This window comes from Cupressus sempervirens, chromosome 6 (genome assembly GCF_028749045.1).
Source record: "Cupressus sempervirens isolate cs-2001-9-10 chromosome 6, ASM2874904v1, whole genome shotgun sequence".
NCBI classification, from domain to species: Eukaryota; Viridiplantae; Streptophyta; class Pinopsida; order Cupressales; family Cupressaceae; genus Cupressus; species Cupressus sempervirens.
In genome coordinates, this window is record NC_143123.1 from 410,106,859 (window position 1) to 410,123,700 (window position 16,842).

Here is a 16,842-nt window from a genome sequence, read left to right on the forward strand (position 1 = left end):
GTAGATCCATGTTTCTAATTTGGCCAGGAGAGATGATGTGAAACATCTATACAACGCATCCACATTATATTGGAAACACTAGAACCATTGGGTAAAACACACAAGATTTTGATCATGTTTTGTAGACCATATTGAAGATAGTGGCTTGCAAACCTTGAAATGACCCTCCTCAAATCTGCTCTCAAAAATGCTGATGAAAGCTCAAGGAATTTCATCAAACAATTCACATGCAAGGGACGTATGACTGATATAGTATTTCAGCTAGCTTTAAATGACTCTTTTTCAATTTGCATCAATGAGAATCTTGTGCTAGAAGACTCCAAATGGACTACACAATGGCCTAACATGAGTGTGCTACTAATTTTGACAATATTCAGTGCATATACATGATCTAAACATGAGAAATGAACACCTACAGCCAACTGACATTTTTACAAACAGTTGGTATGCAAACTAACTAGCTGATAAATAATGATATTGAATTTCTTAAATAACACCAGCAACTATTATCTTCTTAATTTGCAATGAAATTTCTAATACAATGCTCATGAAATATGGCCAAGACTTTTGGCATTTACATGGATTACAAAATGATAATGCTGGTATAATGCACGCTTAGAGCTGAAACTTATAATACCCTAAAAACAATACTAACAAAGGAACCTGGTTGTAGATGGCTGTAATAATTTCCTTCAATGCTGCCCCTTCTACTTTGCTTTTCCAATTTTCTTTTTCGAACTTCTTTTTTGGATCTGCTTTTTGAACTACTTTTACAGACTGCTTTTTCAGCCTACTTTTTTGGTTTCGCTTTTTTCCACTGTTTTTACGGACTACTTTTTCAACCTGCTTTTTTGTTTCCGCTTTTTCAGACTGCTTTCACAGACTGCTTTTTCATACTGCTACCATGTTAAATCTCAAGACCATATCTTCCAATGGCGTCAAGATTTCCAGCTTGAAGGGATTTTGTCCTTCAAACTATTGAGACATAATCTACAGAAAACTTCTCAATTTCTTTGATATTTCCAAGCCTACTAAAAGGAAGCTCTTCCCTTTCTTTTATAGTGTTCTCACAAGAGCTCAATCCTTCATTTTCTCAATGTGGGATAAAACGTCACTCCCTTTATGTAACTTATGTCTCCAATGTGTTATAAAATAAAGGGGACTCTTTTAATTTAAATATTTCCCACAAACTATAGTCTATGCATTAATAAAGTTAAATATTTAAATTTAACTTTATAAAATAGCTTTATCAATGCATAACAAATCTTATCAATGATAAACAAGTCTTCTTGTCAATTTTAAAAAATTACCATTGACATACCGCTACCACTGGATGTCCGACTATACCCAAGATGACTTACTATAAATAGTAAATATGCCCAAAGTTGCCTCAAAACCCCACAGAAAGACCTGCAGCTAAAACTATCTAGGCCAAATGGCCTCTAAGTCTCTTTAATGTCCTAGTTAGCCTACGAGACCATGGGGAAATAGGCTAACAACAACATCATGCTATAAATGCTAAAAAGGGGACATTACAGTCTGCCCTTCCCAAAATTGCTTGTCCCCAAGCAATGGTCAAACAACAACCCAATCAATTTACCTAGATCCCAAATGTAGTCATGAACTATACTGTTGTCAGTCAACATAGGCTCCTGCAACAACCTCTAAAAATTAACCAAGAGGAATCCATAATCAAATTGGCGAATACAACTCACCCAAACTCCAAAGTCAAGAACCCATGAGAAACAAGCTCTTGAAATATCAAAACCCAAGTAGAGTAGATAACCCAAATTGCCAACATAGTAAATACCATCAACACATCCCACTAGCCTATGTGGAATGTACAATACAATTCTGCAACAATGATGAATACTCCTGCATGAAACTGCACCAAATACAAAGAATCCACACACTGCACACCTACTGCAATTAACACAACTCTGCAGATCACTGGTCACTATCTCATAACCATAACACCCATGCACTGCTGATGGTGAATAGTCATGACACGATAGATAGAAAAAATGAGAGCCCAGACCAAACCTATCTGCCATCAACTCCTCAACACCTGGATCAAAAGAAAATCGATGAACATATCCTATAGTATAATGCCGATAAAAAGAACCAATCCCAGTCAAAGACTCATCCTGCAGATGTGATACACCCAACAGTGACTGATCATCAGCTAAGTCAGAGGATGATATAGCCAAGAGTGCAGAATCAACAAAAACATCACTAGTCTCTGTGCCCTCCAAGTCAAACATATCACAATGCTCAGTCACAGTGCCCAACTTAGTTGAACTTGCCTCTAGTGGAAACAGACCAAATATGCCAATACTAGTGTCATGGATAGATATATCCTCATCTCCACTACCTCTATCAACCTCGACCATGGACATCTGTGAATCACTAGACACCACAGTCTGTGATTGTATAGAATCTGGTAAAGACTACAGTCGCTCTAACTCCACGGTCACCTTAGCCAAATGAAACTATGACTCCTCAAAAGCCAACTATGTACTCTCAAGAATCTCAGAAGTCATCTTGAGCTACTAAGTAAGCTCGCTCACCTCATTTTCCTTGGCCAATAATACATCGTATGTTGTACTCCCCCACTCCATAAGATAATCTTTGTCTACTACCAACTGCATATAATTCTGTCTCAGAATCTGAATAGCCTCCCACAAAGAGTGGATCTCTGTCAAAGAAAGCTAACTACCTCCTTGCTCATCACTAGTAGGAGAACCCCATCCATAAACTGCTAACAACTGACGAGCAGTGTCGAAATGCTGGCAAGCGATAGAAATGTCTCACTCACTAACTCTCAACTGACTAGACACATGATGACACTGGCTAGACTATCTCCTACAAACCTCCTCTGACACACTATCTAAAGGAGTATCCTGAAAGTTACTGGTCTCTAGAGTATTACCATCCATATCCTGCAAATCAACTCCAAAGCTCATATCAACATACAGAGTATCAAAAACTGTAGCACTGCTATCCAACTCCTCTATACCAAAAGAAACTACCAAGGAAACTAAGTCTTCAAAACTACCCACTGCATCCTCTTGGATGTCATCAATGCCAATATGATCCTGGGACTCATCTGTACACACTGCCAAGTATGAAAGATCATCAACACATTCCAACAAGAATGGTCGACTGGATATATGAACAAAGCCCAACACCAGTGTATAAAAACTAATACCAACATTGGACAAGCTGCTGGCACAAGAAAAGACAACACCATGCAATTTACTAATCAAATCCATGATAGCACCCAAACAATCACTGCTACCAAAAAGTGATAAGATCTCCAGTCAACTAAATCCCAAATGCCAATATAACAATCTTGAGTCCATATCCATAAACTAGAATTAGCTGGTAACTCAAACAAACTCCTCACCTGGGTAATATGACCAATACCAACTAACTCCACATACTTGTCTGACATTGCCCTTGTATCCTGGATGTGAATGCAAGATGAAATTGCAACATTATCAACGACCACATATGATCTGCCTGCCATAGAAAGCTGAGTATTAGGAGTGCAAGATGAAACTAAACTCAACTCCATGCCATGCTTATCCCTATGTCTCTCCTAGTCCTGTAATGCCAATGGAGTATTCACCAAAGAAGCTTGAGTGTCCTCAAGCTCGCGAGAAAGCTTGTCAACTTCCTCCTCCTTTCTCCTCAAGGCATCTGAATAGTCTCTGACAAGGCTAAGAAGATGGTCACGATTTGATAGAAGATGTAAATAACTCAACTTCATTGTTCCCATTCCTTCCCTAATCGCTTGTAAGTCAACACAAGAAGACTTTTCCTGAACTCCCTTATGTCTACCCTATAACTGAATCATCCAAATGTGATCCTCTATCATATCCTGAATCCTATCATGATGAGATAATGAAGTCACAATACTGTCTTTGCTCACCTTCAGCTGGCTAGACAAATCATGCAGAGTTCTACCAACCTCAACCTCATGTGACGAAGGATCTAACTGTGCCTGGTACTCTTTCTCAGAAAAGTCATGAATGCTCACTTTCTAATCAACTGTACTATCCTCAAACATGATAGTATCCTCAATTGTAGTAACTTCATCCAGCCCAACTATACTAGAATCACTATCTATGTCAATCACGAAAATCTAGTGTGTCTGTGATATCACCTTCTGATGCAACTGGCTCAACCTATGCAACATCTTTAACCCCTTCTACCTGTGAAGATGATGCAGATAAACCATTACCTGAAGATGTACTAATGTCTCCTTGTATCAAATCTGCATGTCTGTTGAACTCCTCATAGAAGTTTCTACCTGTCATAGGGAAGGTACGATCCTTAGGCCTATCAATCAGGCTCTTTAACCACGTACACACCATAGGTGAAAAATTCCTCTCTTTTGTCCAAACATACCATAATTCTTCTGCCAAAAGTTTAGAAATTTCATCCTCCCCCTCAAACAAGATTGTGAACATGATGGAGTGCATTGATGCAAATACTCTACTAGGATGAAACTCGTCCATAATATTCCAAAATGTATTAAACATCCTGCGAATGTCACTAATACAACCAATTGATAGCATAATATTTTCAAATCTACACCTTGCAAATACTTCAAGTAATCTTTCCCTCTTTGTGAAATAAGGGTCTCGAATGTTGTCCGACTTTTCAAAGCTTTTTACCATGGCATGAAGTATCTCTCTCATATGTAACGCCCCGCTTGGGAACCTAAGAGAAATAAACCTAACACGTTACAATATTTACTAAACTATTTTTTTTTTTGAAGTTTAAACAACATCAAGATAACATTAATGCGGAAGCAATATGAACATACACATCAAATACACATATGCAAATATAGATACAGTTTCAATTCCTCAAGAGTTCCTTTACGTTGAGTCACATTTAATAATTTTAAAATTAATTAGTTTAAGTTCCAAGTACAATGTCTCATGGACATAAAGAAATAACAAATACATAATCGCATAAGCAAATGCATAAGTATAAATAATACAATGAAAGTACATCCAATCAATAACATCCACTGCACATGTTGCAAGGTATGTGAGAATAGATACAATACATCATAATACATGATAGCATAAATACATCATCTGAAAAGAACTCTTTGAGATAAGAAATAAGAATGATAAAGGTACATCTTCTGCAACGAACATCCAACAGCTGGCAATGTGAAGGGGGAACCCAAATGGTAAGAAGACACTACCTCCCAACTGCGTGGTTACCTAGTCAGGCTTCCACTCCCACCGTGCAGGGAAGATAATGAACGATCCACATACGACTATCAAACATAAAACATTCCTAGGCAAGGTACCCCTAATAGCCAAATCTACCTGAAAGGTAACACATGCTACTCAAGAAGATAAAATAATCCAAAAGTAAGAACACTCAATCCAATACCGACACCACATAATCAAACATCATACATGAACCAAGTATAAACCAAATACCAAGGTCATAAGAAAAAGTCAACAAAAGATAATCACCTTAAGTCAAAAGCCACACGTCAAAATTACGACATCATGAATCACCAATCATCATCAATGAAAGTAAATAACTATAATAAACACATCTGACAATAGATACACCACCAACAATAAGTACACCACACCCAACAATAAGTACACCACCAGAGATACAAAAATCCACAAAGATCTACAGAGGAGACTCAGGCTACATACTAGGGAGTGTCATCACATGGCTGCTTAAGTTACCCTGGACTGATCTCTTAAGAGACCCTGGACCCTCAAGCATTGAGTTACCCTGGACTGGTTACTATGAACCCCGGACCCTCAACATCACACATATGGAAACTAGAAAGCCCTCTCAAGAAGACGAGGCACTCATCTCATTCCCATCCTTAGTCTATACAAGCACTCAAGGCATGGGTAAATAAAAAATCTCTAACTTATCTTTTTAGTGTGTTTTCCCCCCCATAAATTTTAATTACTAGATTATCACTTATTACATAACTTGCATTAGGTTACCCTGGTGGGGAAAATATGGTGAGAGGATTATGATTTTGGAAGAAAGGGAGAGAGGGGGAGGGAGAGAGAGAGAGAGAGAGAGAGAGAGAGAGAGAGAGAGAGAGAGAGACTGATGAAGTAGAAAGATGTAATAATTAGAGCATGGAATATATGGACATAGAAAGAGAGAAGATTGATGAAGTAGAGAGAGATAATAACTAGGGCATTAAATAGAGAGAGAGAGGGAGAGAGAGAGAGAGAGAGAGAGAGAGAGAGAGAGAGAGTCCCCAATATAACTTCCCTACATATTATAGAATAAATTAGCCCCAATACAACATTTTCTCTATTTCAATTTATAATCTAACTTATTCAACATGAAACTTATGCTAATGCTAATGAAAATCAAAACTCTAATTTCAATGCTAAATTTAATTATAATTACTTCCTTAAAAATATATTTTTAAGATCATGTTTATTATCAAGTCACACAAGTTTTTTATTTTTAAAGGGAAACTTTTGCATTATACATATTTTCTAGGTGAACATATTATACATACATACATACATATATATATATATATATATATATATATATAGTTTTAATAACTATAATTTACTTTTGTATATTAACTATAATAATGTCTCCATTTTGTGTCATGAATGCTACTAGCTTATATATATATATAAGTCGAGAGATATCCTTCTCGAGGCGCCTATTTCCATAATCTCACTAAGTGCAATAGATGTCTCGAGAAGGATATCTCTTGGCTTAGTTTATATATATATATATATATATATATATATATATATATATATATATATATATATCTATATATATATATATATATATATATATATATATAAGCTAGTTATATATCTGACATTTATTGTTTTTTTTTCAATAAATGACAGTCTTTAGATTTCCAAACACTGTACAAGTTCAAGCTTGTGATAAGTACAAAGCTTGAGAGTGCAATTATCTTGGACTTTGAACCTTAATAATAAATGTTGCAATTACCATTCTAAATACATTACCACTATATTGGTTTAATATTAATTATAATATATCACTATAATATTGTTTTTAAATAAAATAACTTTTTTGAAATCAAAAAAGAATCTAATGTATTGTCAACGTGTACGCACTGCAGATAAATTTCACCCATTAAACCATACCCTACCCCAACCCAACGTAAAAATTACGTGTAAAGGCTCGATGTTAATCAGTAGCATGAAGAATTCCTGACACATCTACCTTAAACAATATTTAAGAGGAAATATAAGATATAATATCAATAAAATTAAAAACGTCAATCTCTTCTTATCTGCAAAGTCTCTTAGATTTGTTTTAACAATCAGCCTACGGGCGAAATGATGGATTTTGTTGAGCAGAATGTAAATATTACATATTACATAATAATTATAACCCGCCTCTTATGCACAATCATGTTCGTAAAGTCATTTGCATACGTAAAAGATATTTATCTCTTTGTATCGTCGATTATAATAATGTTGAAAAGTGGGTATCTAAAGTAGAAAAGTATGAGGTCACTTTCATCGTCCAATAATTCATGTTTCGATTCTCACGAACCTCGACATGTTTAATTCGATAGTGAAGAATTATTGGAGATGGAATTCAATATAAGCTTGTCAGCATGATGTGAACACGGAGAGCCTTCATTCCTTTCTCATTAAAATAATGCAGACTTTATTTGGACGTGGTGCCTTTTCAAAACTTGCATGGGAATCGGAGGACCAAGTCTATGGGCAGATTGTGTCACGCCACAAAATTCCTTTTTAATAACTTCCTAAAATTCCATATTTTTAAAACTTCTTAAAATTCCTTTTCTTAACTCTATACAACTCTATATAAGAAGGTGACATTCGTAAGAACCCATCATTCTCAATGATTCATACAAAACAATCTATTATGAAAATGAATCGAATATACATTGCACATAGGTAATTACCATAAGATAAAAAATAATCACCTAAATATTTCCATTGTAAACATCATACACTAACGAGTGACTCGTAGGATAAAAGTTTTAAATAGTCAAAGTTGACTAACTTTTTGAAGTTTAGTTTTTTCCTTAGTGTGTGGTATTTAAGAGTGACCCTTAATGCAGTGAATGCTAAATGCATTATTCATTCTCATGAGAGATGGAATCTTTTGAACTACTACTCATGAAACGTGGATAAATAAGTTTGACTCTAAATCTACATGATTGAATTGTGATAAAAATATCATAGTTTTCATGACATAAAGTATAGAGTTACTTGTGGGTGTAAATAAGTACCACATTAGAAAAATTTAGATAATGGAATTGTTTCAAAAAGTTATGAAAATAATAAATTATTCATATTAGACATTTAATTACGTATATGATTGAAAATTTTAAGATTTCCTTAGTTTCAGCTTCTCAAAATTAATCGGTAAGGATATCCACATTCATGTTTTATTCATAATTATTTGCACTATATGATGTAGTGTCATGTTGAACAACCACACCTTTATTGCAAACAATTCATTTCCTCATTTACCACTCTTTCTTGATTATTGTCCAATTTCTATTCTCATGCAAAGAAAATATGATCTAGTCCTCATTTGTATGATTATTATCTTTGTAAAAGCACTATATTTCACCCTAATGGATTTCCCGTTGAACTAAAGTTTTTATCTTGAGGCTTGTTATGATTAGATACTTTTGGGTTCTTTTTGGGTGCAAAGTAAAATGTTATTTGCCTCATAATTCACACTTATATATGACTACAAATAAAACAAGAAATCATAAAGGTATTTCTTCATTTTTTGATTTTATAGTTCAACGGTCCATTTGTTTTGTAGAGAACTATTAAAATTTCCACTCACTTGTAGATATATTATCTTACAAATCTCCCAACTGAGTATATTGTGGAAATTGAATCTAAGATATGTGGTAAAATACTTTTTTTAAAAAAATATTTGTAGTAGACCTTCTTTGAAAGGAAGTGAAGTTATTTACTTCTAAATTAATAGAAAAAAAAATCAAATTTGGTTTCTTTTATGTTCATTTGTAGATCCAAACTTGTTTGAAAAGCTTAGATTACCTTAGTTGCTCCATCAAACTATAAGCTCATTTTGTAATTAGAATGAGGTAATCTATACAAGATTTAGTTGACCATGTATCTAGTAAATTGAAACCCCCTTCCATTAACAAAGTGAGACATAATAGACAACATTACTTACACTAATAAAATATCTAGAGCACAATAGAGGTCATGATTTAGCTCCATTTGAGCCTAAATTTGCACATAAAGTATACTAATGATCACTCCATACTCATTTAAGATCTCAAGTCCATCCATCTTGCTCCAATTTGTTTATTTAGGTATCATGGAAAATATACATTTTTTTTTTTTCACAACAAAATAATTAGAAATCTTCATCTCCTTTGATCTTTCCTTATCTATCAATCAAGTGCATAAGGTTGATGAAGTGGTTTATAGTAAAGTGTCTTAGCTCAAAACCTATCTTCCCCTATTTTCTATTTTCCTGATTTTCCTCTCAATTACTAAAATTGTGTTATAGATTGATTGCCATTGTGATGATTGATCACAACCATGTAGTGAGATGATATATTACCTACATATCTATGTTCTAAAATATTCTTTATTATGATAAGTCACTACCATTGAATGTAGAAACTTGATAGATTATTGATGTCTCTAATTTTGAAAAGATGGGCCACTAAACTATTAATCATCAAGTCTTTAATGGGAGGTCATCTTGAATGATATCACTAGTAATAGTCTATGTCATAGTTAGGAAACTATTATTTTAGGGAGTTGTTTCTTTCTTCAGTTGCAACCTTAAAACAAAGATAACTTCTATACTATGAGATTTATGGCCCCAAGTATTTTTTTCCTTGTTATGGTTTCAATGTAATTTTAGTGTTCTCTTGTGAACTATTTGTGAATGATAATGGAGATAATTTTTCAATTATATTGGAAAGCTAGAATGTTTATTTCTATATATTTAATCATATATTTCATTAGGTGTTAGTCGTGGCAAAATGATACTCTCCCCTAGTGATGCTACCTTGGTTTATAAGATAAACTTTATAGTCCATTATATTCGTTTATAACTTTCATGAATGAATGAATATGTGTAAAGATAGTTGATGTTAATAATGGGCATGAAGACATTTTGTCACGTTTGCAGGAAAATTTTAGTCCTCGCAAACGGTTCACACTACTTTTCTTAAAATGTTATACACATTGTTTACTTTAAACAATCAAGAAAACGTCAAACTACATTCTACAACTATCCTCTAAGAAACTAAATATTATAATAATAGTAATAAAATACTATTCTCTTCTTATCCTCATAGTTTGATAGATCTATTTTAATAATGATCCAACGCGCGAAATGTTAAAGTTAGTTGAACTGAAATGTAAATATCTTCACTTGTCCGTTTAAAAAACTAGAAGCCCCCGTGGACATACTTCATAAAATAGTCGACTCTTTACAAGATTTGACCATCTGACTTGACAGTTTTCGATAGCCTTTAGTTAAGAAAGAAGACTATTCAAATACAACAATATATAATAACTTTGACATTCAATTTTAGGTACAAAGTCTCACCGTGAAAAAAAAACAACATTTTGACTGTTTCTTAGCTTCATCTAATACTTAAACTCCTTGGTTTCATTGCTTGCATTGACTAAGATTCTTAGGCACATGCATAGTAAAGATGGTATAAATCATTTCTTAAAACTATGGCATGCATTTTTTGTGTGCATGTCGTATGTTTTCTTCCATGTGAATTCTATATATATATATGAAATCTTAAATGGGTAATGGGTTATGTTGGTTATGTGGAAGTTTCTATAAGTTGGTTGCAAGTTTTCTTATACAAAGAAAGAAAAATATGAGTACATATATAATATTGTTCAACTTTTGATAATGAGAAGAACCTCCCTTCATTAAATCAATAATTAATATTGAATTCTAATCTTCCCAATGCTTATCCCTATTTTGATTTATGACAATCTTGAGACCAAACCATAGATCATGAACTTCATCAATAATATTGACCCCACCCCAAATTATTCTATACACCAACCTCAACATCAACCTAGATGGTCCTTGGAAATATTTCTACCTCAAGCCCTTTTAAGGTTTCCTTTGACAACAACATTGAAATTAAATTTGATCTTATTTACACTAGGGTGCTACTAAATACTATGACTAATATTTGCTTCCCTAATATGTTTTCTACTCCCAAGCCATCTAAAAGTAGGCCTACCATCATCTAACACCTTCACATCATACCCTTGATATACCAACAATCTTTATAATACACCAAACCAACTATTTCTAGAGAGGTCTCAACAAGATCTCAAGGTTTAGAAGATGGTTTTTCCATATCCTAAAACACCCTTCTATTCCTTTCCAACCATAAATTATAAATAAAATGATAGGAGCAACAAGCAAGATATACTAGAGACTAGGATTTCCAATATTAAAATACCAATAATCCAAAAGAGAGGGGAAATTATGAGGCATTATCTAATTCATCCCTCATTTGTTCAAGAATGATTGCCAAAATTGTGTAGAAAAACTAAATTGAAGAAGCAAATGGTCATTATCCCCACTATTACTTTATAAAGAGCAATTTTGAAGGACCCTTGCACCCCAAAATTTTCAATCGATCCTTGGTCAAGATTGTATGCTTCTAGGCCACCCAAAAGAAGGAAGTAGCTTTATTGAGGTTGCAATCCTTTCATATAGCCTTACTAGCTATCACACATACAATGCTCATTCTTAAATAAGAGGAAATAAGTTGATTTCACTAAGATAGAACCATTGACATTTCCTTTCTACATCTTTCTATTACCCTTTCTTGAGATAGGAAAGCCTTTAGTCTTATGTTGAATCTCCTTGCAAGCATCAAACATCCCTCCATGATCTCCTCAAGAGAAATCCACCTCTATTGGTCATGATCATCAATCATATATTCTTTGGTTTGCCCAATCTAGATTTCGAAGGGTTTTCTAAAGGTCATATGTGCAAGGATTTTTTAAGGCAGTCTTACCCATCCAACTATTCCTCTAGAATTTCATGTTACCATGTTTTGAATATGTCCAAGAGATATGATGTAACACATGCATACAACACATCCACAATATATTGGAAACACTAGAACTATTGGGTAAATCACTAGAGGTTTTGATCATGTTTTCTAGAGCATATTGAAGACACTAGCTTGTAAACCTTTGCTCCAAAATCCACCTTGCTTATCATATATTCCCCATGCTAGCATGACACCTAAAGATCCATTTTGATATAAAAATGCACTACTAAGAATTTAATCTCAATATAGTTTCTTTTCATAAAATGTTCAATAAAAAATAGTTGATGTTATTAATTTTAACTCAACATTTTAAGCAGTGAACCCCAGTTTGAATGGTGATACCGCAATCTCCAATCTTCTTTGCATGTTTAAACTCAAAGACAACTAGGTTGATTTTATCATAATTACTCCAAATAATTAAGTGCTAGCTTCAAATTTCTAAATTCATGCATTGATGTGTTATATAAATCATGCAATATGTAATAAAAGAATGGAGAGCACAATGTAATCAATACATTTTTTTCAATTTTTGAAGTTCTGTATTTCTTCAATATTTTTTCTCTGCATGTTTATTTTCAATTCCTAGCTAGATCTATAGTTGTAGAAATTTTTACATAGTATCAAAGAAAAGGGAGCTGGAAGAAGAAGTATTCATGTTTATTTGCAGGTATTTCAGCCCAGAGCTTGTTTAGAATGAAACTTTTTCATTAGATTGGGGGTTGTTAATGTTTTTATTTTTGTAATCATGAATTGAGATAACGTTTCATTTTGGGGGGAGATCAATGGCATCTAGTATTGTTTTTATCCTTCTGTTGTCAAGCTAACCTCAAAGAATTATCTATCTTGGAAAAAGGGGATAGAGAAGATCTGTTGCCCTATCTCTTCAGACATATTTCTAAGTCAAGTGATTATGAACAGAAAATTGCATGGTTGAGTAGTAATGATATTATCTATGGACTAATATCTCTTACTAGTTTTGAGGATATTTTATATCATATAGAGCATATAGAGTGCCCTTTCATTGCTTGGACCATCATCTGGCAATTGTATGGAGACATGATTCTTTATCTGAAGTGATAATTCCTTGGATAACCAAGCTTCTATGGGAGATACTAAGATTTCAGTTGCCTCATCTTATGTCAACACATCCTTTGTGGATGATTAGTTTATTGATAACCCTGGTGCTCCTATTGTTTTTTCAACGATTAGAGTTGCTTCATCGAAAGCTTCCAATGTTTCTTTGCAACAGGATCATTTGTGTCTTCTAGATTTAGCTCATTAGGATAGATTTCTACCAGACATATCATTTTTGTTTGTAGAATCCCTCATTTCAGATCTAGATGACAACACTAATTTTTTTCATCTTCTCTTTGATGAAGGTGACTTTTCTTTAGTTGTCACGAGGGAACCTTCTAGTCCTCTTCTTCCTTCTCTATATGGTCATTCTTCACAGATAGATATGATTTTGGATACATTTGCACAACATTAGGAGGATATCTATTTTCCTTTTGAGGTGAAAAATGCATCTTTTGATTATGTTATTCATTATTTTATAAAAGATTCAGCTATTTCAAGATCTACATAGAGACCATGGAGTAGTCTTCAAAGGCATCATACATTTTGAGATTTCTTCCTACATATTCTTTTCAGGATTGGGGAGACTTGATCCATACATCTTCAAATTTGTTTCTTCCTAAAGGGAAGAATGTTGTTTGAAGATCATGGACCACCTTCTGCACTTAGCTTCGAGCATATACTATTGACTACACATTGCGGAGGGATCTATCTTCTCTCCTAATTCACTTTCTTAGAGAGCTTCTTGGAGTGAAAGAAATTGTAGCATGGTAATTTTATTGCTTTACTAGCATCTATTTGGGGGGGGTGTATATTCCCACTAGGGTTTTCCCTCCTTCCTCTCTCTTTTCTTTAGATATTTATTTTCTCCTTAGTTAGAATTAAGGGGGGGTGTTGGTGATTAATTCAAACTAATAACCCCTTACTCCTCTAAATCTTAACTTCTAATTTACTTCCAGTTTGGATGGTGAAACCAGACTATCTACATGTTGCATTATGTTAATTTGGGATAAAACTTACTTGTGTCAGTTATTGTTGGGTATTTCACCATGATTTGATTGGTTTTGTATAAATACTCATATTTTGTAATTGATACACAATGAATGAATAATAGAATTTCATTATTAACCAGCTTTATTTTTTCCTCTATTTCTATAATTTTTTGCTTTTATCTTTCAGCAAGATCATTCTTTAACAAAAATGAGGTATTATATTACAATCTTATATGATAATTTATTATTGACAAAACTATCATAACTGACATTTGTGAATTTTTATGTTTCCAATGATTCCACAAGTTCAAGCTTGCGAGCACATTGATCCAATATAAGTAGAAAGCTTGAGAGTGCAATAATCTTGGACTTTGAATCTTAATAACAAAATGTTTCAATTACCACCCTAAATACATTATAACTACATTGATTTAATATTAATTATAATATATTACTATAATATTGTTTTAAAATAAAATAACTTTTTTGAAATCACACAAGAATCTAATGTATTGTCAACGTGTCCGCACTAGAGATAACTCTCGCCCATGAAACCATACCCTACCCCACCCCAACGTAACGATTACGTGTAAAGGCTGCATGTTAATGAGGAGCGTGAAGAATTCCTCTCGCATTTACATTGAACAATCAAGAGGACTTGGTCGCATTATAAGCTTTCGTCAAAATGTCAGAAACCACATCTTTACTTTGAATAATCAGGAGAACTTCGTCACGATTTCCTCTACCTAAAATGAAGTGTAATGATTACAAATATAAGATATAATACCAATAAAATAAAAAATATCATGCTCTTCTGATTTGCAAAGTCTGTTAGATCTGTTTTAACCATCAGCCTACGTGCGAAATGATGGAGTTTGTTGAGCTCATGAAATGTAAATATCACATATTACGCGTCTTTTATCAATTCTTTAGATGATAATAATTATAACCCGCCTCTTATGCACAATCATGTTAGTCAAGTCATTTGCATACGTAAAAGATATTTATCACTTTGTATGGTCGATTATAATAATGTTGAAAAGTGAGTATTTAATTTAGAAAAGTATGAGGTCACTTTCATCGTCCAATAATTCATGTTTCGATTCGCACGAAACTGGACAGGTTTAATTCGATAGTGAAGAATTATTGGAGATGGAATTCAATATAAGCTTGTCAGCATGATGTGAACAGGGAGAGTCTCAATTAATATAATGCAGACTTGATTTAATTTGGACGTGCTGCTTTTTCAAACTTACATGGGAATCGGGCGACCAAGTCTATGGGCAGATTGTGTCACGCCACGAAATTCCTTTTTAAACTCTATACAAGAAAGTGCCATTTGTAAAGTGTCAATGAGTCACAAGAAACAGTTTATTATGAGAATGAATGGTATCCTGAATATGATGAAAAATAATCACTTAAATATTTTCAATTGTAAAAATCATATACAAACAATTGATTCTTAGAGTAAAAGTGTTTAATAGTCAAAGTTGACTATTTTTTTAAAGTTTAACTTTTTTCTTAATGTGTGGTATTTAAGAGTGGCACTCAAATGCAGTGAATGTTAAGTGCACTACTCATTCTCATGATAGATGGAATTATTTGAATTAGTACTCATGAAAGCTGGGTAAATAAGTTTGATTCTAAATCTACATGATTGAATTGTCATAACAATATCATAATTTTCATGATGTCAAGTGTAGAGTTACTAATGGGTATAAATAAGTACCACATTACAAAAATTTAGCTAATAGAATTGTTTCAAAAAAAAATGGAAAATATAACTTATTTATAGTACATATTTAATCACGCATATGATTGAAAATTTTAAGATTTCCCTAGTTTCGACTTCTCAAAAAAATTAGTATGGCTATGTAGTGCCTACCCTCGTTCACATCTTCTCTGGACATATTATTGCTATTGTTATCAGACTTTGATGGACTAGTTTTATGTAGATGGGTTAGTGGTATTGTTTTGACTCTATCAGACATTATATTATGGATTCAGTTATCATGTGATGAGATCATTTAGACTTCACATTTCATGTATGTATGATGATCACTATATTGTTTTCAGTTACTGATGATGATTAGTTAGATGGTTGATTATCTTATGTGCTTTATTATGGATACTTACCCCATACTTGCATGTGTATGGTGTGCATTTTTTCTTATTGTATGGCGTTTCTGATGTGGTTAAGGAAGGGAGTCGTAGTCACCTGCTTAGTCGGGATCTACACGATGCACCACTTCCTGCCATTGCCTGTTTAGCTTAGCACTATATATTTTGTATGTACATGCATGGCTTTTTTGCAGGTTGCAGGTACCGGGTATCGACTTCCCTGAATTACCAGGATGAGCGTACCCTATTATACTATCTCAATGATAAGAGAGGGGAGATAAATTCTCAAGTCCAAATCCCAAACCCTAAAACCATTTGTCCTAGTGAGTTAGGACAAGTATCTGAGTTGAGTAGCCACTGAATGTGTCGGATGACATATTTTGTAATTTTTAATCTTTTAGACTGATTTGGTATGAATTGTTCTATGATGGGTTTTCATATTTTATCATGAAGGTCCATGGTGAATTTTCTATTAACTAAGTTTTAATAAATAGATTTAATAAACAAATTAATTATTTGAGAGATTAAATATCATGATTTTGATAT